Source organism: Myotis brandtii, unplaced genomic scaffold (assembly GCF_000412655.1).
Source record: "Myotis brandtii unplaced genomic scaffold, ASM41265v1 scaffold333, whole genome shotgun sequence".
NCBI lineage: Eukaryota > Metazoa > Chordata > Mammalia > Chiroptera > Vespertilionidae > Myotis > Myotis brandtii.
Genome location: NW_005362842.1, coordinates 3,226,582 through 3,253,803, shown reverse-complemented (window position 1 = coordinate 3,253,803; position 27,222 = coordinate 3,226,582).

Genomic DNA, 27,222 nt, shown 5'->3' with positions numbered 1-27,222 from the left:
GAGGTGTGTAGGAGTCTGGCTGCTCCAGAGAGCCCAGCCTGGACCAGCCCAACCCCAGAGACTCCTGTCCTACGGCTGTTTGATGACTTGCTTTTAGGGACTAGTTGTAGTCAGTTTGTCCCTACAGTGCCCCCCTTCCAGCACTTAACTCTAAGACAGGTATTGATGGTGTCTTGACCTTCCCTAATATATCGCCCCAAGGTGACGTGGGCCAGTCCTGCCTCCCCATCAGGCCACAGCCCCTCCCTGGGCCCGAGCAGAGAACAAGAAAAAACCATCAAGCTGGGAGTGAGGGTTGCTATACAAATGGCAGTAAGTTGTTTGCAGGAGCAAATGAACCCCTACAGACTAATGGCAGACCATGGCCCTCCCCCTCTCTCCCACGCTTCCCCCCTCCAGAGCTGGCGCAGCTGGAAAGCTGTAGTTGTCCCCCACCCCCGCCCCACCACCCTCAAGCCCTTTTGCTGACAGAATAACCTTCAGGAACCTGAAATTCCTGAGTGGTCCCCAGAGCTCAATGCATCTTGAAAGAAAATTTGTGTAATGTCATTTCAGGCTGTCCCTAATCCAGAATTATTGAGGGGGGGCTGGGACCTGGGAATTGCCTCTGACACTTGACAAATACTTGGCTTTGTGTAAATGGACAGGCTCCTGAAATAACTGCCTTTGGATGTCACATGAAGAGAAATTAATTCTTTATTAACTTCCGCAATGATAATCTAATAAACCCATCGGGCCTCTGGGCCCCAGCATTTAAAGAGCTTGGTGGTTTGGATGCAAATATCTCCTGACCCCATTTTGTGGGGAATGTGTTCGTGGAGAGAAGAAATAATCAGCTCTAGAGGTCAGATGTCAGCTCGGGGTCAAAACGGGTGACCTTCACAGCTCCATACGAGCCTGCGATTCGGGAGACAGCCTTCTCTGGGACCACCAGCTGTTCTGGATCCTCTGGGATGGTCCCCAAGTTCATACATTCTGTCCCTTTGTTCCCAAAAGAGCTTTTGTTCTGCTCAGATGACAGTCTCTCATTTTTTGCTTTGGTTATAAAGTCACTCTAGACCTCACCCTTCATTCCAAAGGACAGTCACCCAGTCCTTCAGCTCCTGGGTACGTACCAGGTGCCAACGTGGGAATACAGGCCTCTGGCTTTGGGGGTTTGCAGTCTAGCGGAGAGACAAACAACAAAATTGGTTGTAATTATAAACTGGGGGAAATGCTATGAGGACAAGAATATCTGGGAAAGTGGACAAACCCCACTTCTCCGCAGAGTGGAGCCCAGATCCTGGTCACCCTGTGGGTCCACAGAGTGAGCAGCAGGCCATCCAGCCGAGAGGCCTGTGGGTCCTTCAGACCAGGCCTCCCTGGTGAAGCCTACAACCCAGAGCTGATGAGGGGCACACAGGCCTTCCAGCACAGGGAAATCAGAAACCCCAGAATGCCAGGGGCACAGATCCCAGCCTGATCTGATGTTTGACCAGTCCCTACTTGCTCACCCCTGCACTGAGGCACTCACCACCACTCAAGGCCCCAGAAAACTGGTGACTACAAGTCACCAGCCATTGTGTGTGTGTGTGTGTGTGTGTGTGTGTGTGTGTGTGTGTGAATAAAATAGAGCATGAGAATGACATAGCATAAACCAGTGAAGAAACCAGTGAAGAAATGAGGGATTATTCAATCCATGGTACTATATCAATGGTCTAATTATATGAGAGCTCAGATTTTAAAATCTCAGTAAAAATCAGAGAAGAAAATTAGGGGGGGGAAATGTAGGCGAAGGGAATTTGAGGGTAGGGAAAGAATTCTCCAAGCATAAAAGCAATGCAAGGATTCACAAAGGAAAAAAATAATGAATATGACTGATTAAATTTTTAATTTCACTGTGTTATAGACTCAAGTATGATCATTAACACCACTTTTTAAAAGGGGCAAAGGTCTAAGAAGATAATTCACAAAAGAAGAAATACAAACAGCTAACATGCATACGGAAAAATGTTCGATCTTGCTCATAATCATAGGAAGGCAAGTTAAAGCAGCCATAAGGTGTCATCTTCCACCTATCAAATTGATTGTTAAAAATCTTAATGATATTCAATGTTGAGGATGAGATGTGCACTCGCTCATTTGCTAGGGGAGGTGTGAATTGTTACAACGCCCCTGGAAATCAGTTTTCTAAGATGTATGGAGAACTGTAAAATCCTTTTTACCAGATTCCTCAATACACAAAGAACGTGGGTTCAAAAGGAGAGAGAGGTGGTATCAATTGAGAGAGACTTACAAGATGCATCAACCAAATGCAAACTGTGGACTTGAGCTGTGAGACAACATGTTTGAGATCATTGGAGAAAATTGGACCTAGCCAGGAATTAGATGATATTTAGGAATTATTGTTCATTTTTAGGTGTGTAAATGGCATTCAAATTATGCTTTAGGAAGTTATTTTACCTACTTGGGAAGTGAGACCTCACGTTTACAGGGGAAATGATACCATATCTTGGACTTGCTCTAAAATAGTCCCCCAAAAGTGGGAGGAATAGGTAAAATAAGATTGTCAGAATGCTAGTAATTATGGGATCTGGGGAATAATACAGGAGTGTCCAATACACCATTCTCTCTTGTTTTTATTTGAAATGTTTCCCTAGTAAAAGATGTTTTATCACTTGATAAAGTGATAAAGTCTTATATCACTTGCACTAATCATCTTTTTCTGAGCTTCTAGCCTGAGGAAATTATCAAAGATGTGCACAAAGATTTATGTACAAAGATATCAACAAGAAAACTGGTGGAAAAGAAAAAAATCAGTTAAAGCAAAATATCCCATAATGAGTTATGATATAGCCAAAGAGCTGAATATTAGGCCACTATTGGAAAAAATAATATTTTTTAAAACACATATTGGCCTTTGGAAAATACCTCATGTGTTAAGTGAGCAGGGGAGGGAGTAAAATGCAAAATTATATATTGACTATGATCCCAATTATCTTAAAAATGAATATATCTGCATATGGGGGAAAGGGCCAAAATGTTAACGGTGCTCATCTTTGGGAGGCATAATTACAAAGGATTTTTATTTGCCTCTTATAAACTTTTCTGCATGCAGCAAGGTAGAAAAATGTAATTATCTTAAGAGCTGGTGCCAAAATCCCTCTTAGGAGGCATCTGGCTTTGGAGCAATACCTTGATAGGCATGTGAGCTAGAAGCTGGATCCTGAGGGACCCAGCCCAAGGGAGAAACTGATGCCAGGCAAGCTTCATCTCACAGCACTGTGGGCAGGGGTTTAAGAAGCAGGGGAGGCCTGGAGAGCATAAGCCAGCAGGGAACGCACAGAACTCCTGGCAAGTGCCTGCAGTGCCCGCCACTCATGGAACGCAGGGGTCTAACTCATTTCACCCACAACTCAGAGATAATGTCTCTCTCCCTGCACAGCTGACATCTCGGTAGCCTGTACATCCCAAGCGCTTTACGATAACAGGTATTGCTTCTACAATCAGAGAGGCGAAATGTTTTTTTGTGTGTTTTTTTCGTGTGTTTTTTTCTTCTTTGAAGAAAACAAAGTCTTCTTTATCCCAAGCTGGAACCTGCCTTTTGGAGCCACTCCCTATTGTTACCCACCTGGAACAATCCAGACAAAGTCAGCCTCAGGGTGTGAAGATAGCATTCATTTCCTCTGTTGACTTGTAGTTCCTCTGATCACGTGTTCCTGATATTGCCTTGATTCTGAATCTCCCTCCCAGGTTACGCCCCCTTCTCTAGGTCGGCTTCAGAAGGCCTAGATCCGGTTTAGATTGTACTAGACAAACCTGAACATAATGGGTCTGACCAGTTCAAGGTAAAAGGTACTATCACCTCCCTCAACCTAGGTTCCATACTTCTAATAATGCAACCGACAGCTACATGAAATTTTGATTTACTCACATTGTGTCAGTTATTAAGCTATTGTCTATCACTTTCAAAACCACATATTCTGAGTTTGATCCTGAAGCTGGGACTGTGCAAACCACATTTCTCCTTGTTCAGAAGGGTCCACGTGAGACTCTGACAGCAGGGGCCCTGGAGAGTGACTGGCAGGCTGCAGGAGCAAAACGGGACATGCTCCTTCACGTTTCCTCTCCGTGCTTGTTTTAGTCCTCGTTCTGGGTAGCATCGCCCCAGCATGCTCCCTCACCCTGGCAGCGGCACTTCTTCCCAGTAACAGAAACGGAATCCACTTTGTCATTTTTTTCAACACCTGCAGAACCAGTCTCATCACGTCCCCTCAGAGACACCCGCACTCGCCAGCTGGCCTTGCCTCCTTGGAGGTCTGAGCCCCATCTCCCTGGGCTCCTCCTCCCAGCTTCTAGCTTTTAATCATCGCCACCCGTTCCCTGTGTTCCCTCCACCCTAGATGGCTGTTTCTGCAGTTACCCTTCTCCCCCTGTGATACCTTAGCATCCCCCTTTTACCCTTTTGGTTTTCTGATGACTAACTGTTCTGCCTATGAAATACTTTCTGTTAAAATACCTGGTATGGCCCCTGTCTCTGGATAAGACCTCAATTGGTAGGGCTTCCCCCACTGTTTATCTACCTAGTGGTGTAACTGCTAGATTCCTCCTGTTAGGTGTGAACAGAGCTCCCACCTGTCCGGAGAGTATCAGATCCTCACTGTCTTCCAACTGGTGGACTCTCCCTCCTACTTTCATATCATCTACCAGTTTGATCAATAACCAAGGGCCCTTATCCGAGTCACTCATCAAAATACCACCCAGGATGGAGGCATCTGGGTACCACTGAACACCTCTCCCTTGCCCCTACAGCATCTCCCAAGAGGCCTTCCTCACACCTGTGTGCTCCTGAAGCACATCAGAGCTGAGACATCGAGAGAGCTACCTGTGAATCACCCTGAAACTGCACAAGTGGGGTATGGCTGGTGTCCGCTGGCACTGCCTGGGCTGCCTCTGGGAGAATAGGCTTCTGCCGCCGTGAGAACCTGGAGAGCCACGCCCGAGCTCTGGACCCACCAGGCCTTCTTCCCTTGGCGCATGTTCACCCCGGGGCCAGTGTTTATGCTGTTTCCTAATTTCACAGCAAAGCAGCAGCACAAACAATATCGAAGGTCTGTTTTGTAAATTGCATGTAAATTATATAATTTTCCCAGGAATTATTTTTACATCTCATTAGCACAAATTGTCTTAACCAAAAATAATTTTTTTTTAAATTGCAAGTTGCATCCCAAAATAGCATGTGGTGGGCTTTGGTTCCCTTAATTAGAAATGCTTCCTTTAAAATGGAAATAAGCATCTTGCAAATCAGAGTCTTCAAGGTCAAGGCTTGGGGACCCCAGCTTATCTTGGGGAATCCAGGAGGTAATGCGGAGGGGTGGGGGGGGGAGAGATATCATTGGGAAGAAGTTCCTTATTTGGGAATGAGACAGGTAGGGACAGGCCTGGCTGGAGAATGGTCGAGTCCTAGCAGGTCACAGGGCACAGAGGCTGAATGAGACTGTTTTTCTGCTCCACTCATGGCTGCCAAAATGGACAGCATGGCAGTGGAGTGGACAACACACAGACAGGAGCAAAGACATAGAGAGACAGACAGACGCACGCACACACACTGCCTGGGTTCCGGGGCCTGGGGCCTTCACTCCTACTCTGCCCTCTTGCACTTTTCTCCTCATGCTCCCAGAACCTCCCCTTTTGAGGTTCTCAGCAAGTTTATATTTGGGAATAATTGTAACGTAATTTGATACATAATTAGGGCAGAATAGAAGACTGCATTTGTGACTACCCATACATCCCCATCTCATTTAAATAATTCCTAATATATCCGAGCAGGCTGCCCGAGTGGCACTGGTGTGTATTGAACTGAGGCTAATGAAATAAGGGATGGGAGAGAGAAAACGCTATTTCAGACTCTGAAGATCACCAATTAATGACATGAAAACCGGGAGGGACTCTGTTCACCTAATGTCCCCTGTGCAAGGCACAAATGCAGGCCCCTCGCACGCTCCCTGTTCAGCTCCTCCACGGCGATTAAGACAGGCAGAGGGACAAGGACGGGTGTGGGGAGAATGACAGGGGCAGCGCTGAGGGGACGGAGCTAGTGCAAGTGCTCCCCCTGCCCCCGCCCACCAAGATGGCCATTTTCACATCCCACTGCCCCTCTGTTCTGCCCCAGCCCCCTGGAATACCTCCACACATTCTCCAACACACATTGATTGAGCACCTACTGTTACCCTAACACTGGGATCTAGTAATAGACTCATGGTCCTGCTCTAGTAAAATAATCTATCCACCAACCCATTTGCTCGGCACAGCCCTCACGGCCCCAAAGGATTTGGTCTCCCTCTACTTTTTCATCTCAGCCCAGGTGCTTCTCTCTGAGCTCTAAGCTCACGAGCTGACTTTTAGTTCCTCAGACACTAGAAGCTCAGAGGCTTTGCACATGCTGTTCCCTCTGCCTGGACACTGCCCCACTCCTCCCTGGCTGGCTCCTGTCCATCCTTCAGGTTCCACTTACATGTCACCTCCTCCAAGAGGCCTTTCCTGTCCCCCCCTGTGTTCACTATCTCAGTATCACATTTATCGACTTCACCATACTAACAACAATATGTAACATGCTTGGTTCGTGACTACCTCCTGCCTGGGAATAAGTTCCCTGGGGAAAGGACCATGTGCTTTTTCCTGTGTACCCTGAGCCTAACTCAGAACACACACAGTAGCTGTCAGCGAGTATGTGTTGAATGGATGACTCTATCGGGGAGAGAGAAATGGTAAGCAGCATTGGCCCTGGTTCCTGCTTGATGTCTTCCCTGCAGTCTGCTCCATCGTGTGTTTCTCTGAATCCCCATCACCTGGTCCTTAAGAAGGTTCACACTTCCTCCTAGTGGCCTTTCTCTCTGCCCCACAAGACATCTGCATTCCCATCACTCCTCCGCCCACTCCCCACCCCCCCATCAGTCAGCTCTGGGACGTTACAATGTGGCTTCAGGAGTCTCCAAATGTGGTTACCTAACCCAGCAAAGTCGCTCCATCATGCAGAGAGGGGAGGGGTCTGTGCCGGGGCTGGAATGGGCCAACAAGCCAGGGCTTCTAGTAGGAGATGAGATGGGATGGCAGGAGACAGAAGCCACAGCTCGGGGTGGGAGCCCGGGACCAGCCAGGCCTCGGTGGCCAGCAACGAACCTGCTAATGGTTCCACGCTCCTAGCTATGCTGCTCTCTCAGCAGAAATAAGAGATGCTCCAGTCCCCTTGACACCTGCCCCCGACACACACACACACACACACACACACACACACACACACACACTTGTTTTCCACAGGAGAAAGATTTCTGGTTCTCCCAAAAGTGAGAATTTGGGGATATTTCCTTTTCTAATTTATTAGCAGATTTGACTCACAGGATCTGATTAGCAGCCCCTCTCTCTCTGGAAGGAGCCTGGCACAGGGACAACTGAGTGGTCCCACAGCCCAGGATAGAAAGCAGGCCAAAGCGGTTCCCGCCCAGAATCACTACTTGATTCCCCTGTCCCCGCTCATCCATCGTCACCAGATGCCTGCTATGGCTGGGGTGCAGGGCCTCTTGGCAAAGCATCCTGGGTGCTCCCCATCTTCTCAGCTCTCCTGGGATTTCAAGTTCCAATGCGTGTGTCCCCTTCCTGTCCTCCCCATCTGGTCCTCATTGGCTTGGGAATTTTGGCAAGGACCTCAGGGTCGTTAGCTGTGTTCCTGGACAAAAACACTATGTTCTAGCCCTGGCCCGGTGGCTCAGTTGGTGGGAGCATCATCCAATAGTACATCAAAAGGTTGCAGGTTTGATTCCCCATCAAGGCGCATATGGGCACATGCCTTGGTTGCAGGCTTGATCCCCAGTCAGGGTGCATATGGGAGGCAACTGATCAATGTCTCTTCCTTTCTCTCTCTCTCTCTCTCTCTCTCTCTCTCTCTCTCTCAAATCAATAAAAATATATCCTCAGGTGAGGATTAGAAAAAATTTTTTAAACAAACACAATGTTCTGGACAAAGGCACTGCATACCTTAAGAACAGACTAGCTCCCCATGGCTGGCCCCATGCGGACCAGATAGACCAAGACTTCGGGGACAGGCCCATCTCAAAGATTGGGTCCTAAAGACCAGTGAACACATCAGACCTGTTATCCTGTTTCTCAGTGCTCAGCAGCAAACCTGCTTGTCACACTGGTTTCCTCCAGGGTCCAGGCAGCAAGGGGAGAGGTAGGGAGCTCCCACCTGGGAACCAGGAGCTCTTCCTCCCGGCTCTGTGGTCTGGGTACATGACTTCATTCTCCCAGCCCGTGCCCTTATTTGTAAGTGGAGGAAAACACCGTGCCTCCTTCCAGGAGCGTCTGTGAGATCAAACAAATTAATACTAGGGCAAAACTGTCCTGTTTGTCCAGGACGATCCCAGATTTAGCACTGAAAGTCCTGTGTCCCAGGAAACCCCTCAGTTCTCAGACAGCAAACAGGAGTTGTCACCCTAATTATATTATAGATGGAGATGGAGAGAGAGAGAGAGAGCAAGAGCGAGAGCGAGAGAGAGAGAGAGATGTCTGACACATGTTAAGTACTAAATAATGTTTTTTAAACATGAGGTGGGCCCCACTGACATCACTTGCCAATATGTGTGACCCACCTGCCCCATCCCGCGCCCCCTGGCAGGCTCACAAGATTGATTTGAGAAGAGGCTCCTAATTTGGTGCCTGGAGCAGGCCTTTCCAGGCCCCTATGTGAGGCAGACCCCTTCCCTTGCTGGCCCCCGGATGCCTGGAGGGGTCCCCATACCCAGAAACATCCTGTCCTGTGGTCCCTCCTCTGATGCCAGAGTCTTTCTGCTCCTAACGGATGGGCCCCCAGGGGCCACCACTCCCCCACCCACTCCCCAGTCTCAGAAGGGCCGCCTTGGCCAGGCCCCAGCCCCTTTCACACGCAGGTAAAACTTTAACCAGGGGCCTTTGGCGGCAGCACTGGGCCCTGCGCTCCCATTCAGGGCGTGATAAATGACTGCTGTCACCAAGACATGAATGCTCATATTGAAAAGCCCTGCTTTCTGTCTCCCTCCCTTTCAGGCCGCCAACTTCTTCTCTCTTAAGTCACGGGTGTCACTCACGTGTCACCCTGTCCTGAATGCCCCCCAGTCAGGGACCCTTGCTCCCTCTGCCCCTGCCTCCCACCTACCCTTCCCCCCTTCCTCTAGGGTTTTTCCCTCCCCTCCTCTATCCTCTCTCCTTCCTCCTTCCCAGACTCTCTCCTCTTCCCACCCCTCCTCTTGCCCTTCTCCCCACTCTCCCTCCTCCAGCCTTAATTTTTTCTGTCCCAGGCTCGGGACCAGGGAAGCTCATGCTCTTGTCCTCAACATACATGCTGCTGCCACCAGGACAGCCAATCACAGACAGAGGAACTTGCCATCACTGTCTCCCATCGCTCTCTAAGCTCGATCGAGTTGCACTGGCAACAGCACCATAAATGCATCCTAAAGGGAAGGGAGGCAAAACCGAGCAGGGACTCCAAAAGGTAAATGACGACAGAGCAGGCTCACAGTGCCCTGATACGAGGGTGTGTATCCCAAATGCCAGGGGTGTGTTTCTATGTGGGTCTGGCTTGTGTTTCTCTGGGGAGAGGAATCCAAGATTCCATCAGATCCCCCAAAATGGACCACCAGCCCCTGGGAGGCTCTGCTCATTCCAAGATGGTCCAGCAGCACTGGAAACCCCAAACTAACTCCACACTGCGGCTATCAAAGCTGGGACAGATACCCCAAAGCCTGAGGCCATCCTATATAATAAAAGCCTAATATGCTAAGTGTCAGGTCGTCCGGTCGGCCATTCAACCAATCAAAGCATAATATGCTATTGATATGCTAAGGCCGCTCAACTGCTCCCTATGACGTCTACTGACCACCAGGGGGCAGATGCTCCAACCGGTAGATTAGCTTGCTGCTGGGGTCCGGCTGATAGGGACTGAGCGAGATGAGCTGAACATCCCTGGAGTCCTCCCGTGGTCCCTCCCGAGCTGGCCAACCTCCCGCATCCCTCCCCAGCCCCGGTCATGCACTGGTGGGGTCCCTTGGCCTGGCTTGTGCCCTCTCACAATCCGGGATAAGGGACCCCCCCACCTGAGTGCACAAATTTTGTGCAGTGGGCCTCTAGTAATAGCAATAAGAGGGAGCCACAGGGCATAGCTGAGGACAGCCAGGGACCAGAGCCTCCGCAGGAAGGAGCATTGCATCACACTCCTGAAGCAGGGAGAGCTGCTCTTTGCTGTGGGAGTGGAAAATGGCCGTGTGACATCACATCTTTGCCATCGCCCTCTTCAGCCTGAAGGCCCATCAGCCTGTGGGAGCTAAAGATGAGCCCTACAGGGAGGCTCAGTAAGTACCTCACTTGGCGGAACACTATGTGAATACTTTGACTCGGGCACTGGCCACATTGTGTCATAACAATCTCACCTGATGGATACAAGCCCAAAATGTGGTAAATGGTGTTTCACTATCTCCCCTGCTCCTGAGGAAGGAAGGGAATTCTCCCCCAGACTACACCGCTCTCCACCAAGTAATGACAACTGGCCACCGGGCAGTTGATGGGACTAGTTCCTGATTACAAATCTGAGATAGATTCAAGGCAAAAGGTAATAATAGCTTGAGGCAAACAATAATCACAGCTAGTGTTCCTTGCCATGTACCAGCACCAGGCTAAACACTTCACATGCGTCTTCCTTCCTCATCCTCATAACTGTCCCATCGAGTAGGTCTTACCATTGTCTCTATTTTGCACATGAGAAAGCTCAGACCCAGAGCGGTGATGCAAATGGCCCAAGGCCACAGGAAGCATGTATGCGGCAGAGCTGGGACACCACAGGGGTCTCTCAGACACTAAAGCCTGCAGTCATAAGCATTAAGTCTAAAATTGTCCATGACTGGAAGTCGAGCCCTTAACTCCCCCCATCTCTGCCCCACGGCTGGGAGTCTGCTGCTCAAATAACACAAACTCTTCACAGAGGCGGCACCAATCTATCAATGCTCCACCCTCGGTCAGGTTCCACACAAGCAGACCTGGAGACAAGAATTTGGGTGCAAGAAGTGTTCCCAGGAGGAACCAACAAAAGATCGGGAGGAGCAGTTTAGGGAAGGGGAAAAAGCCACACAAGGGTGTAGTGGCAGACAAAGAAAGGTCCCACCTAGGGCAGCGCCAGCCTAAGTCTGCAGCTCCAGAGCATAAGTCGCACTCAGGGCAGCCCTGACCCTAGGGAGAGCACCACCAGGAGAATGGGTGGAGGTGAGGTGAGGAGGTAAACTGTAAATTCTAAGGAATGTGCTGGCTCCGTTCACAGGGACAACGTGACTCCAGAAGCCTAAAGGCAGTTCTCTAAAGAAGAGAAGAGACACAGTGCTGGCCATTGCCAGGGCAGGAGGTAGGGAGAGGCAGTGAAACTGTAAAACAGAGAACAGACTGGTGGTGGCCAGAGAGTAAGGGTTTGGGGGGCTGGATGGAAAAGGGGAAGGGATAGAGAAATACAGATTGGCAGTTACAAAATAGTCATGGGGATGTAAAGTATACAGAATATAGTCAATAATCTATATACATAAAAGCCTAAGCAACCGACCGACCAAATGACCGATCGACTGGTTGCTATGACATGCACTGACCACAGGGGGCAGACACTCAATGCAGGAGCTGCTCCCCAGTGGTCAGTGCACTCCCACAGCAGGAGTGCTGCTCAGCTTACCTACGGGCACCAGACACAGGGCTCATGGCTGGCGAGCTCTGCTGTAGCAGCATGAGCCTCTCCCTATCAGGCGCAGCGGGGCTGGGATAAGTGGGAGTGGCAGGCAGGAGTGGCAGATGGCATTGGACTGCCGGTTTCAGCCCAATCCCCACAGGCCACGCCGAGGGACCCCACAGGTGCACGAATCCATGCACTGAGCCTCTAGTATTGTAATAATTATGTCTGATGACAGGTGGGTACTGAAAATACTGGGGGGACACTGTAAAGTATATGGTTGTCTAACCACTAGTCTGAATCCTGAAACTAATACAAAACACACAATATTGAATGTAAACTGTAATTGAGAAAAATAAAAATTTGAAAATTAAACAAAACTGTAACTCTAAAAAAAAAAAAAGAGAGAAGAAACAGTAAAATGCGTCCTGAAGGGATCTGGTCAGAGCGTCAAGATTGCTGCCGGTCAGACGTTTTTCTCAGGCTGAGGGTGGATACTGCTGTGCTGAAGTCCGTCAACCATCAGGATTGCATTGTCCTTAGGCGGAGTTGGGAGCAATGAGTTGGAGAGTGGGTTCAGCTTTCAGTTGCCAGGCAGAGGGGTGCTTGCTGGGTCAGACAGGATATCTCCTCCTCCTGAGGAAACGAGGGTCTGGGGCAGGACAGCGGGTGGGTCTCCTCAGACGGTGACTCAGTGCGGAAGGGCAAGCCAATGCCTACACGGTCATTGTGGGTGCTGTTATAGGCACTGTGAGGCACCCTGTGACTGCAGTCATGATTGGAGTGTTGGTATTGCTGATTTTGGTTTATTTTATAAGAATAATTTACTTCTATTTCCAGACTATGAACCTTAAAATGAAATATTCAGGCATATCTCTTGATGAGTAGTTCTATATTTCTATTACAAAAAGAAATCTTCCATTTAAAAAAAAAAGTCCTGACAATTCTGCTATGTGATTTCAATGTCACATTTCTATACATTAGAGATCTCAACTGTTATGAAAATCAAATACGAAAAGGGGAAAACTTAGCAAACTTGAATCTAAAATGAGAATTATCTCATTATTATTAGTGAACAATCATCCTCACATTAGTGAGTTGATTTTAAAATATTAAGCTTAACTACTTATTAACCTTCAATCGATGCTTTAAATAAATTTTATTATAGCTACTTTCTGAAGTAAAAATATCATCAATAACCTATGTTCAATGTTATACTAGTATATCTTTCATAAACTGCAACTAAAAGAGGTGTTGCTGTTTTTAATTTTCCAAACTTGCTTTTTAAAAAATAATATTAAGGCTGGGAAGGGTGGGGATGAGCAGAAGTCAAATCGTGAATGGCCAGTCAAGCTACACTGAGACAGAACACATAGCAGCCACCCTGCTTGTCCCAGAGGAACAATATCTGGCTAGGATGTATTAGGTTTAGAACCCAGACCAGCATCCCTGAGTTCTTCCTGATGCCTCCTCCAGCTGACCACATGAAAACAGTCAGCGTCCCAACTCCAGATCAAATAGAACCAAGCATTCAGCTCATGTCCTAGCACCAAGGGACCTGAGCAACCAAGTTCCATGTCATCTCCTCTCCCCGGCCTCAAGTTCTTCTCAAGGGTAGGAAGGGGGTCCTCCCACACAGTCCTGTGTCCCAGCCACTTAGGATAGCCCTGAGACCTGGGGAGCCATGGTGTCCTTAAGGAAGAGTTACCATGTGCCAGACCCTCTGGTAAATACTTTCCAGACATTGTTTTATGACATTTTCATAATGAACCTGAGAGGTAAGTGTGACGGGGACTGTCGCTGAATGCCAATATTCAAGTGCTCCTCAGCACTTCCCAGCCTCCCTTGCAGCTAGTTTGGAGTTATCAGACTGAGCTGTAGCCAGTGAACTATAGGAAACATGATGGGTGCCACACTCAGGCCTAAGCCACAAAACTGAGGTCAGCAAATGTCTGCTGTAAAGGGTCAGGGAGTAAATATTTTAGGCTTTGCAAGCCTTGTGGTCTCTGTCACAACTCCTCGACTCTGCCATTGTAGAGCAAAAGCAGCCATCAACAGCAAGAAACCAAATGGGTGTGCTTCTTCCAATGAAACTTTATTTACCAAAAAACAGAGACTCAACTTGGCTCATGGGTGTAGTTTGCCAACCTCTGCCCTAAAATATCCCACTGAATCCTCACTCCCAGCTGACTTAATGCAGAGAATTCAGCAGAGAACCCTGAGAAGGCCTTTGGGGATGACAGAGCCACAAAACAGAAGAGCCCGTCTCCCTGAATCACTGCTTTAAAAGGGCCACCTTCCCCATATCGTGCCCTGACTGAAGCAAGAAATAACCTGCATTGTGTTAAGCCACAGAGATTTGGGGATTATTTATTACAGCAGCTCATGTTAATTAACCTGACTAACAAAGTAGGTTTAATTGTTCCTTTCTGACAGCTGAGAAAAATGAGGTTCAGAAAGGGAAGTGAGCCACCCAAGTTTACAAAGCAAAGGAATAATGGAACCGTGCCTAGGATGACCAACTCATTCTCATTTGCCAGAACTTGTCTGGTTTTAGCACTGGGAGTCCCACGTCCTGGGAAACACCTCTGTCATGGGAAACAGGGCTGGCTGGTCACCCAGCCAGAACTCAAGCCCATGTCTGCCTGGCTCCATTCTCACCGCCCATTAGGAAGGAGGTCACGGAGGTCCATTCGGCTTGGCCTGACCCCTGCTGGAGAGCCTCACTCCAGGTGTCCCAGGCCTGGGAGGGGAGCACAGGAGCCATGTCATCTCCTCTCCCCGGCCTCAGGCCTCCTCCCTCAAAGGCAGTGAGTCAGGCATGAATTTTAAATATACACTAGCTTGAGTGTGAAAGTCAGCCCTGACTTCTATAAAATGGCACTAAATCCTGCTTTTATGAGCTCTTTCTGTATTCCGTTGAGTGTTTTATCACTGGAAGTTTACTGAGGAGAGTTAATAACCCAAAAACACTGGGCCTGCCTGTCTCTGGGTTGAAGACTGGTGGAATGCCCAGCTGGTGACTGTGGAGGAGGTTAGCACTTATGCTAAAGATGCCTGCTCTCCATTGTCCTTCCCCATGCTCTGCTCTGCCCAGTTCCTGCCCACTCCTTCACCCTCCCATCCATCCATCAATCCTGCCAGCTGCTCAGCCCAAACCCAGGCTGGGTGCTTTTATAGGCACAGGTGTTCAAGGAAGAACTCGGAGAGGGCAACACTCGAGCTGAAACCTGAAGGTTGAGAAGAAGCTGGTCATGCCAGAAATGAGGGAAGAGTGTCCCAGAGAGAGGGAACAGCATAGGCACAGGCCCTGAATCCCATAACACTTAACCCAGATAGAGAAGGCTATCCAGAGGTGGAGAGGAGGGGTCCAGGACAGATCCTCAAAAACCGTAGTCTAGAACATATGAACAGAGGAGAGGATGCCCAAAAAAGAAGACTGAAACAGAACAGTTAGCGAGGTGGGAGGGAAACCCAGGCAGGAGGGAACCACAGGTGTTAACTAAGTAACCTTGGACTAGTCTGTTCCATGCTCTTGGCCTCAGTTTTACTGCCCTTGAAGTGGGGAGATCATACCAGTTCTTACAATCTGAGGATTCTGTGGTTATTTTAAGAGTCAGCTGTTCTGAGAGTACCTTTTCTTTGTGTGCATCTGGTATGAATAAATTCATGAGCAGGTTTTGGTTTCCAGAGTCATCGTCTGCCTTGAGCTTTTGAGAAGAGCTAAAAAGACTATTGGGGCCACGAATTCCACCAACACATCTAAAAGGCTTTTTTCAAGTTCCCTGGCGAGGATGAGAAGTGAGGACTCCATCATGGCCCAGGGGAAGGCTGACATTTGGTGAGATGTCTGTATTTAACTCCCACCACTTGACATCTGTTTCCAATTAATCCGCCTGTGTTAAGAGGGATGCTGCCCGGAGCACAGGATTCAAGCTCCGTTCTGAGAGGCAGGGGAAGGCAGCCATCGAGGGTTAGTTAGCACAGATCCTGGTCCACCCACTCCCCTCCACTGTACCCCGTGGGGCTCCCATGTGCCCCCAGGACCATCTGGCCTGCAAGGTGCCTGAGGACCTACTCCATACACATAACCCTTCACAATTTACACTTCAGCAATAGCGAGCGTGACATGTTTGAAGAACTAAAAGAAAGCCAAGATTGCTGGATGTACAGAGCAGAGAACAGCGGCATGAGATGGCTGGGCAGGGGCCAGATCATGCAAGGCCTTGTAGGCTGAAGGAAGGCGATCCATTTTCATTCTAGGTCTGGCAGAAAATGGCATGGTCTAATTGCCTATTTAAGGGATCTCTCTGACTGCTCATTGGAGAATGGGTTGGACAGAGGCAAGAGTGGGAGGGACATCATTTCAAACTGCACTGGAAAAGGCAGAACTGTGGAGACAGTAAAAACATCAGTGGCTTCCAGGGGTTAGGAGGAAAGGAAGAGATGAATAGGCTGAGCACCAGAAATTTTTAGGACGGCGAAACTATTCTGTATGATGCTATTCTGTATGGGCGCATGTCCTTACACACCTGTCAAAACCCACAGAAGGTACAACACCTGTTTGTGAGCCCTAATGTAAACTGTGGACTTTGGTGATGATGTGTCCATGTCGGTTCATCGACTGTAACCAAGGTGCCACTGGTGGGGGATGTTGATAATGGGGGAGGCTGTGCATGTGTGGAGTCTGGGGGCAAACAGGAAATCTCTGTACTTTGCACTCAACATTGCTACGATCCTAAAATTGCCCTACCAATGAAGTTCATTCGTTTAACATTTTAAATTCACCTGTTTCTGTTTATTTTCTTTTTTTTATATATTTTATTGATTTTTTACAGAGAGGAAGGGAGAGGGATAGATAGCCAGAAACATCGATGAGAGAGAAACATCGATCAGCTGCCTCCTGCACACTCCCCACTGGGGATGTGCCCGCAACCAAGGTACATGCCCCTGACCAGAATCGAACCTGGGACCCTTGAGTCCGCAGGCCGGCGCTCTATCCACTGAGCCAAACTGGTCAGGGCTGTTTATTTTCTTTAATGTGGGCATGAGGAAATGTAAATCTCCATGTGCGGCTCTCCTTATGTTTCTACAAGATAGCACGGGGTTACAGGGATGGTGGTTTTAGACCAGGGTAGGGCAGTAAAGTGCAAAGGGGAAGACATCGCTGAGATGTGTTTCAGAGGCAGCATTGGCAGGTCTTGCTGATAAATTGGATGTCGGGAATTAGTGAGGGAAAGGGAGCTGTCAGAGATGATGGCGTTGGTTCTGGCTTGAGCATTTGGATGGATGATGGTGTCATTTCCTTGAATGGGAGACGTAGGGGAGGGGAAACTTTCGGAGGAGAGAGCTGCGAGTTCCTTTGGGACACACTGAGTTTGAGATGCTTGTAAGATGCCAAGTGGAGGTGTCAAGCAGAGAGTCAGATATACAGACCTAGTACTCAGAAACAGAGTCTGCGAGAAGATCTAAATTTGGAGGCAACCATTTGGAAAAACTAGGTGCCTCATCACAAGCAGACAGACAGACCGAGAAGAACAGAGATGTTCATGTGCTCCCCTGCTCTGTTACAACAAAACCTTCTGAATATGCAAACATCTCTCTAACTTTGAGTCTTGCCTGTGTGTCACCAGCTCTCCTCTTTATCCCCCACCCAGATAAACCTCCTTTTTTGGCTCGCCCACCCCCCAAACTTGCCAGGCAAAAACTGTGGCCACGGCACCCACTGCAGACAATCTTCAGCAGTGAGCTGTGGGTCAGGATGTTTGCACAAACGCTTCACAGCATCATTTATCTTGAGGGATGTCAACTCGAAAAATGTTAGTTCATGTCACTGTCGGTGTAAATGCCAAAAATTAGCTTTCTTTCATCAGAAAATGGAATAATTAACTTTGCAACTGTTTCCAAAACTGCTAATTAATGGGTTTTACCCACTTGATTTGTCAGGCTCCATTGCGAGCTGAGCACAGCCGGAGCCCCTGGAGGATTCCCGTCCTCCCCTGCTCTCTGTCCCCGGCAGTGGGAGTTGGAAGAAGTTACAGGTAAACAGTGGAGAAAAGCAAGACCAGAGGAAAACACTGCTTTTCTGGAGTCAAGAGTTTTCCTTTTCCTTGCAAAATCGGTCTCCCACCACTTTCCTCTCCCACATTGCTGTCCTCAATTGATCTCAAAATTATGGTGCTCAGCCTTAGCTGATGGGATCACTATCCACCTGTCACCCACACTTGTCAAATGTCTCTTTCCCTTACCCAAGGTCTTGGGGCATGGTGGTTAAAGACTGAGGTCCTGGAGGCAAGCAGATGTGGGTTCGAGGCCAGTTTGAACTCCTACCAGTTGTATGACCTTAAGCAAGACACTTCCCATCCCACTACCTTATCTGTAAAATGCGTTTCACAGTAGACCTTTGTCATTAAATTGTTGGAAGCTTAAAGGAGCTCACCATTGCAAAGCCTTGGGCGTGATATTTCAGACATAGTAAGTCCTCAACCACAGAGCTATTGTCACATCTTTTATCCCATCTCCATCTACTCTGTCCCTGCCCTGACCAGGGCTCCTCTCCCATCTGGATCTTGGCCTCTTCACTGAGGGTCAGTCCATCCTCCGCTGCCGGAAATGTTTTCCCACCAAGCCAATCTGAGCATGTGCTGGATTGGATTATTGGCTCCCAGTCTTACTCCAGTGTATCAGCGTTATCCATCCACACCCTTTGTCTTGCAACTTTGCAGGGCCTCCCACTGTAGATGAAGCATACATCCCCACTCCAATGATTTTTTTAATTTTTTAATTGCAGTAAAGTACACACAAAAAATTGCCACTTGCTCTTTCACCAGGGTGCTATCAATATTGGCTGCGAAGCCCTAGACAGTTTGGTTCAGTGGATTGAGCATCAGCCTGTTTCAATTCCGGTCAAGGGCACGTACCACGGTTGCAGGCTCCTTCCTGGCCCAGGCCCTGGTCTTAGCGTGTGCAAGAGACAACAAATTGATGTGTTTCTCTCACATCGATGTTTCTCTCTGCCTTTTACTCTTTCTTCCATTCTCTCTAAAAATCAATGGAAAAATATCCTCGGGTGAGGAGATATATATAGAGAGATAGAGATAGAGATAGAGATAGAGATAGAGATAGAGATAGAGATAGAGATATATATGCATATATACATATTGGCAGCAAATAGCTTTCACCTCCACCCCTCTCTGGAGAATTAACATTGTCTAAACATAATCTGCCAGCTTATACCAGTGATCGATTGACAAGGGAGGGATGTATCACAGGGCCTTAAGGTGGAACCAATGCAGGGGTACACCTATTGCTCCAGAACTTTCCATAGAACCAGGCTGAAACTTACCTCAAGTTAACATCAAACTTGACTTACCTTTCCTCCTCTGCTTTATCATGCTTCCTTAACTTCCCTTCTCCTGAGGGCAGTCTCCCAGTAAAACATGATCACAATATGAGCAGTGATAAATGGTTGTTCTTACACTGCTGAGTTTTCAGGTGTTTTATTACACAGCATTACAAACTCATACAATTAGAGCACACAAGACACAAAAGATTAACCAGCCATTGAGGAGACCAGGTTACATCCATGGATGGCCAAATTAGGGGTGACTTAGCTATCAGACCAGAAGTAGCACCAAAAGTAGTTGATCTTTCCACCCATTTCTACATATAATCTTATTTGTTTTACCATATGAGCCATTTAATCTATATATGATTAGCAGGTTACTAACATTCTTACTGTCTATATGTAACACACCTATCATTTCTGCCTGAGCCTCACAAGCTTACTCATTGTATCTACTTAATACATCCTCTGAGTTTCACCTCCGCTGCCTAAGCTACTGGCTTATGTACTTACTATCCATGCCAAACACTTCTTAGAAGCTTCACCCATCCTATTTGTTTTTCTTGTCCTTATGTAGAATATGTAGAATTACATATTCTCCAGGAATACAGCAAACGTTATACTTTCCAAACCACCCCCTTTCCTGCAGCTCCACCACCACCACTTTGATCCAAACCACCACCATCTTTCCCCTGATCTACTTCTTAACTGGTCCCCTGTTGCCACACTGACCACCCACACACCAACCAGAAGCTGACTTCTAAAAGAGAAATCTCTTCCTGCTCAGCCTGGCCATAAAGTCTAAACTCCTAAGTGGCATTAAGGACTATATGGCATGGCCACAACTACCTTGCCTCTCCCTTCAAGTCCCACCATTTCCACCTTCCCCACACCGTGCACTCCCAACCCCAGCCCTGCCTAATGAGCTCTGACCCATGTGCTCACTCAGCTCCTACACTCCATTCCAGACCCAGCTCCAGCATCACCTCCTGAGATGATTAATTTTATGTGTCAACTTGACTGGGCTCAGGATGCCTGGTTTCTGGTAAAACATTATTTCTGGGTGTGTCTGTGAGGGTGTTTCTGGAAGAGATTAGTTTTTGATTCAGTAGACTGAATAAAGAGAATCGCTCTCACCAACATGGGCAGGCCTTAGCCAATCCATTGGGGGCCTGGGTGAGACAAAATGGTGGAGCAAAGGCAAATTCTCTCTCTTTTCTTGTGTTGGGGTGTCCACCGTTTCCTGCCCTTTGACATCAAAATTTCTGGTTCTCAGGTCTTAGGGCTACAGGGCTTACACCAGTAGCACCTCGGTTCCCAGGCTTTGACCTTGAACTGATTCACCAGCTTGCAGATGGTGGATCGTGGGACTTCCCAGCCTCAATAATCATGTGAGCCAATTCATTTAATAAATATCTTCTTATGTATCTCTCTCTCTCTCTCTCTGAGATTATATATATATATATATATATATTTCTATTTGTCTGGAGAATCCTGACTTAAGACCTCCTCTTAGAACCATTTTCTGACTCTCACCCCAATAAATATTTGGAAAAGAAAGACATGAAGGAAAGAGGCAGGGTGAAGGGAGGGTGGAGGGAGAAAAAGAAGAAGGAGCACCATAACCATCCCACTATAGAAGGGGCTAATCCCAAAGGTAATAATCGTCTAGCCCCTCTAGGTATTTAAGCAATGATGTCTAAGGAAAATATCACAGAAATGATTCAAACACAGAATGGGCAGTTGGACCAGCTATGAGTTATGATCTTTTCTTGTATTCTTGGTGTTATCTCTTCATGCAAAACAAACCATTCCAATACTTAGTGGCCTAAAATAACCATTTTATTATGTCTCGTGAATTTGTGACAAAGTTCACCTGGGCCATTTTTCTGCTCTATGTGGCATTAACTGTGGTCACTTGATGATATCCAGATAGCTAGTCTGGTCTGCAGGGACCAAGATGGCATCACTCCCATGTCTGGACCTTGGCTGGAACTAGAAGGCTGGGCTCAGCTGGGGGTAATTTATTACACAGCGATAAATTATCACTATATACACCTTCTCCAAATGTCCTTCTATCTAAGACAGGGGCCTGGGTGGGAAGAAACCAGGGACTGAGCCTGTGATATATTTCAGGATAGGAACTTGAAGAATTTAAGGAACTTATCAGACCAGTTCTTCAAAATCTTCTCTCTCAGGGACAATTCGCATGCACATATTCATTTAACAAATATTTATGAGTGCCTACCATGTGCCATGCACTAAGCAAAGTGCTAGAGATAGAAGCATGAGTACACACAGAAGTGGTCCCCCTAATCTCGGGCCTCTCTAAGAATATCCCCTTCTGAGCCCTGTCCAGCCCTGTCCTGGGGGTGAAGCCTGGAAGGCAGCTCCTGCAGATGGGAATGGGCCCCCTGCCCCTCTGACCATCCACAGAGCCCATTCTGCACTCTGCTCTTCATTCCACTTCTTGGCGTCTGACCCCGGGGTCCATTTCTGGTTATCGGCACTCAGAGCCATTGCGTGGACGTAGCCCTCTGACTTCTGGCTTCCATCCTAAGTTCAAGCCCAGACCAGACCCAGGTCTTGCAGCCATGCCCTCAGCATCAGCACTAGAGGCCAGCCCCAGAAGTCCACGCCTTCAGTCCGGAAGTTGTTCCAGCCTCATTCTTCCCTGTGTGTCCAAGGGCCAGGTCCTGCCTCCGCTGAACACTGAGAGAGTCACCCTGGGCTGGGCGGGCTCTCTCCTTCCCCTGGGGCCCACGAGCCATTGTCCCCAGCCAGCGAGGCGCATCTCGGAAGCACCATCTCCCCGGGCTCTTTTTCCTGCTCTGTCTGGATTGGGCTCATTTACTAAAAATTAGTTGGGAATGAAAAAAGCCCTTAGTTTATTAGCGTGCTATTATTCCCCTCCCGCCATCCCCCTGCAGCATGATGGATTGCCTGGTGAGGGGACGCGGCCCCAGCCGGGGAGTGAGCAAGCTCCGCGCGGTCCCCGGCGCAGACAGATGGGGAGGCCGAGTCCTGACCATGATTGATTAGCTCCGCAAAGCCTGTTGAGCGGAGTTCCATCAAGATTGATGCTTTCTCCTCATAACAGCATTTCCAAAAAGTTTCTATTACATTTTGATTATGTTTATAGAATCTCGCTGGTCCGGGGGAAGATGCAATCTCGTTCCCAGTGTGTGTCTGCGTGGGCCATCGCAGAGCCTTGCAAGGGCCCTGCCTGCTTGGCCTCTCGAGGGTCCAGCACTTTCTGGGCAGCAGGAAGGACCTCCCAAGATCAAGTTGCAGGAAGCCAGGGTCCCCTCTCCTGGTGCCCAAAGTCCAGTCTCCTTGCAGGTCTGGTTTTCCAGGGCGACCCGCCACAGGTGTGCTGAGGCCTGGGCAGGAGGGAAAAGAGAAAACCAGAGAGCAAAGGTGTTTCCCGAGACCTGCGGGATGCTGGGAAGGAACTGGGCAGCCCCCATGTTTCTACCTGGTTCCCATGGGCACAGGACAGGGCCTGTCAAATGTCTGATTAATTCCATTTTAAATATTCATTTTAATGAATGTGTCTGTTTGTGTGTGTATCACACCTTACCCTGTAAATTTTACTTATCCTGTACTAGTAAATTTGAGTATTTTATAGGAAAGGGTGAAAATGAATAAGGAATAAGAATCAGGACTAGCGAAATACAAATCAGCCCAGAATGCCAAGACCAAAAGGAAAAAAATAAAATAAAATATATATGCAGCAAGTAAGATCCCACAGAGTCTCTGTGCTTGCGCCTTTAATTTAGTCTGAGTTTCCTGATAGTCAAAGAAAGGAAAATAAAATTAGTTACTTAGGTCTTACTGTCATCAATAAAAGAATGAAAAAAAGTTCCTCGGGGGACTCTTAGGGTTTCTTCGATTTTGATTCTAAAGTAAATTTCATACTAGAGAGTTCTTAATGTGAGGCTGTGTTGAGCCAGTTAAAATGTTTCTCAACCTTGACACTGTTGGCATTGTGGACTGGACCATTTGTGCTGTTCTGCACATTGTATGATATTTAGCAACATCCATGGCCTCTACCCATGAGATGCCCATAGCACTACCCCTACTCTGTCTCCAGACATTGTCAATGTCCCCTGGGGTGTGGTTGCTAGATTTAGCAAATAGAATTTCAGCATGCCCAGTAAAATTTCAACTTCGGATAAACAACGAATAATATTTAAGTATAAGTATGTCCCACACAATATTTGGAACGTACTTATACTAAAGAAGTAATCGTTTTTTATAACTGAGAATCACATATTTGATCAAGTAACCCCTTCTGAGAGGCATATATCCCATCTGGTGGGAATAGGATCCTCAGGGACCTTTTAAACATGATACACTGCAAGGTACCCACTCCCTACATCAGATTTTTTTTAAGTGTTAAATAGTGAAAATGTGTTTTCCTTCAGTGCTTCTAATTATTTATATGTAACCAACAGTTTGTCTTCTGTTTCATATCTTTTTTTAACTGTAAAACTCCATTTCGAAATACCTTGCAAATAAGTCATACAAGTTTTTTTACCAAAAAACAAACAAACCTCTGATTCATAGCTACTCCATTAGTGCTCTCAACATAACCCTTCGGGTTATGCAGCCAGGAGGTTCTAGGAGGCTGTTTCTTGCAGCACGCATAGAAGGAATCAAGACATAACCCTACAATGTACCTTTAAAGTGGCAACTCTTCAGCGTTCTAAACACTATCATCCTGCCACGCCATTTTCTGCTTGGTGTGAGGTTAAAACCCAGAGACACTTCACTGCAACCCGCCCCTGGCCTAACTGCCCAGAATCTCTCTCCAAAAAGGCATCCAGTGAGTTTCGCCTGCGGGCCCTGAGTGACCGTGCTGGCTTCCTGTGGCCACCGGGATTACTAAATAGACCCAAGCCATCTTCAGAAATAATCCATTCTCAGATTACTCCGTTATAAAAACCGGCTAGGCATTTGGAAAAATAGCAAGTTGAATGCTTTTCTCAGTCTTCATTCCAAAATAAATTCCAGATGTATCAAAAATCTTAAATATAAAAATGAAATCAGAATAGTACTAGAAAAAATATGCGATTGTTTGTGGAACTCCATAATGGGAAAGGTTTGGGGGTTGCCTTCTGGACACAAGATCCAGGAACCATTGACTAAAAAAAGAAAAGTTGGAGAAATTTCGCTACATTAAAATCGTTTAACTCTCTGCATGGCAAATAGAACAAAGAAGAGTGACAAACTCAGGGGGAAATATAAGCAACGTAAAATAGAAGACTAATTTCTCCATTACATAAAGAGCCTTTCACAAATCAATAAAGGGGGGGAAATAAAACACTGAGTTTTTAAAATGAAAAAAAAAAAGTGAACAGAAAGTTCCAAAAAAAGAAATACAATGGCTTTTAAACATGAAAGAGTGGTCAACCTCACTCAGATACAAATTAAAACCATAGTTTAGAACCTCTTTTTCTGTCAGGTAGGCAAAGAGCAAATGTTTAAGAAGGTGCTGTCGGTAAGAGCAGAAGGAAACACAGATAGTGCTGCTGGGAATGCATGCATCGGTGCTGCCCCTTGGAAGGCATTTGGGCAGTATTAGATTTTAAATGTGTAAGTCCACTTTTTGTACTTATTCCATAGATATTCTCATATATGTGTGCAAAGCTATGTGGGCAAGGTTATTTATTAAAGCATTCTTTTATAGCAAAGTCTGTAAATACACTAAATGTCCACCACTACAAACTTCTTAATTATGGTGCACCCCTTAAAAATCACATTCAGAAAGAATGGCTTAGGACATGAGAAAATAAATCCTGTGCACCAATTTAAAATGATGGGATGGCTGTCGAACATGTAGTGATAAGGAATGATCTCCAAGATATATTGTTAAGTGAAAAAAAAGAAGGTGCCAGCTGTGTAGAGGATAGTAAGAAAAAGGAGGAAATGTACAAATATGCTTTTCGTATCCGTATCCGTATCCGTATTCCTGTGGAGCTATGCACCAGAAACTGGTCATGTTGCTTTTCTCTGGGGAATGAATATAGGACACTGGAATGAAAGATACAAAACAAGACTTACTTAATAAATATACTTTTGAACTATTTGGATATTTTTGATCAGGTGTATGTATGTATTAGCTTTTCAAAATGAAACATTTAAAATTGTTAATTAAAAGTGCCCAATTACACTTAGAGAAATTTATCTTATGGAATTAACCAGAGATGGGTGCTAAAAGTTAGGCTCCAAAATATTTATTGTAATATTACTCGTAATATTGAAGAACTGAAAGCAACCTCAATGTCCAATAATAGAAGACCGGTTTCAATGAATTATGGTCTATCCGTACAACAGATTGCTTTGAAACCATTAAACATCACATTCATAAAGAATGACTTAGGACATGAGAAAATGATCATGATATATTATTAAAAAATCAGGTACAATATAATCTATATAGTGTGATCCTGACTTTTTCAAACACATAGACATACAAAGAAATGTTTATGAGATAAAGAGGATTTTCTCCAAATGTTAGCAGCTGTGTTCTCTGGGTGGTAGATTTGCGGGTAATTCGCATTCACTTCTCCATACTTTCTATAAGGACACATTTCTTATGAAGAAATATTATTTTTCTAATAAAAAGCATTAACTGTTTTATGCAAAGGAGGTAATTCCTGCTGACCTAGTAATACTATAAAAAGAAATAAATTCCCACTGAGATGGTTACCAAGTTCTCTAGACCTTCCATGGGGTTTAGGTCTGCCTTTCCTAAACTAAACAACCAGGTTTATTTAATCTGGGGGATTATTTGGGGACCAGCCTAGTCTAGCGTGAAAGACTCAGTCAGCCCAGTTGGAGGGCCATGTCTCAGTCCCTCGAGATTCATGTGAGGATGGAAGAGGGGAAAACAAAAGTGCTAGCCCCTTGATATCTTCCCCACTTGTGTTAGTGGTTGCCAGGAGATGGAGACTAGGACTGGAGGATGGGAGGGAGGCAGGCGTGATTATTCAAGGGCAATAGGAAGGATCCTTGTGGTAACAGAACTGTTCCTCTGTCTTGACTGTGGTGGTGAATGCATGAACCTACACATGTAACAAAATTGTATAGAACTAAACATACACAAACACACACATAAGTACAGGTAAAAGTGGTGAAAAATTAGTAAGATCTACCTGTATAGTCTATCAATATCCTGGGTGTGGAATTATACTATGGAGGGTGAAGAATGTGAAACATTTTAACATATATATTTTTGAATCATTAGGGGTAGCTGAAAAGATGCCTAGAACTCTGGCTGGAGGCTGGTGTTGGGTCAGTAGAGGTCTTAGAAACAGCTATTCCTTTGTCTCTGGGCTCCATGCAAAACGATGGCCCAAGCCTAGAAAGGCCAACACACTGGGCCCTTCTGGTCTTAGAAGCAAGATTTTCTTTTCACTATCTCATGTGAATCAGCAATTATCTCAAAATAAAAAGTTTAGTTTTTTTTTTAAACCCTACCTGATATGATGGAAGGGAAGAAGGGAGGGGAGGAAGGGATGAAAAGTCATGTTTACTATAGATTTACCATGTTCCAAAATCCAGGCTCTTTAACACCTGGTTGGAGATAAATAATATCATTCCCATTTTATAGATGAGGAAACTGAAGCTCAGGGAATAACTGTTCCTTTGAGGAGTCGGGATTCAAGGCCTGCTCTGACTCTCCCTCTGCCAGCCTCCATCCTTTAGGCAAACACAGCCATCAATCACACGTAGACAATGACTGCATTACTCAAGAGGAAATGGAAGCCAGACTGTAAGATGCAGTCCACAAAAATTTATGATTCCTTCCCCGCCCCCACGCCTTCTCCTTGGTCCCTTTTTTCATATGGGTGGGGGTTTTATCTCTGCATTTATTGCACACGCAATTGCAGATGAGAGCATCCACTACACAAGTCATTACTCAGAGTAGCATCTCCCCAACTGCCACCGGACGAGCACCGAACAGCTTGTGGTTAATTTGCTATATAATCACTGCCTGTGACAGGGGGGCAGGGCTGTGCCTGTGCTAATATTAGGAAAGGGGAAGCTGAGCAGAGAGGACTCCTGGGACGTGAGGAAGGAGAGTGGAATTGGACCAGGGAGAAAAGAAAAATGCTGCTGGGGAGCAGAGGGAGGGGGCTTTGCCTCAGTCGGAGGCTGC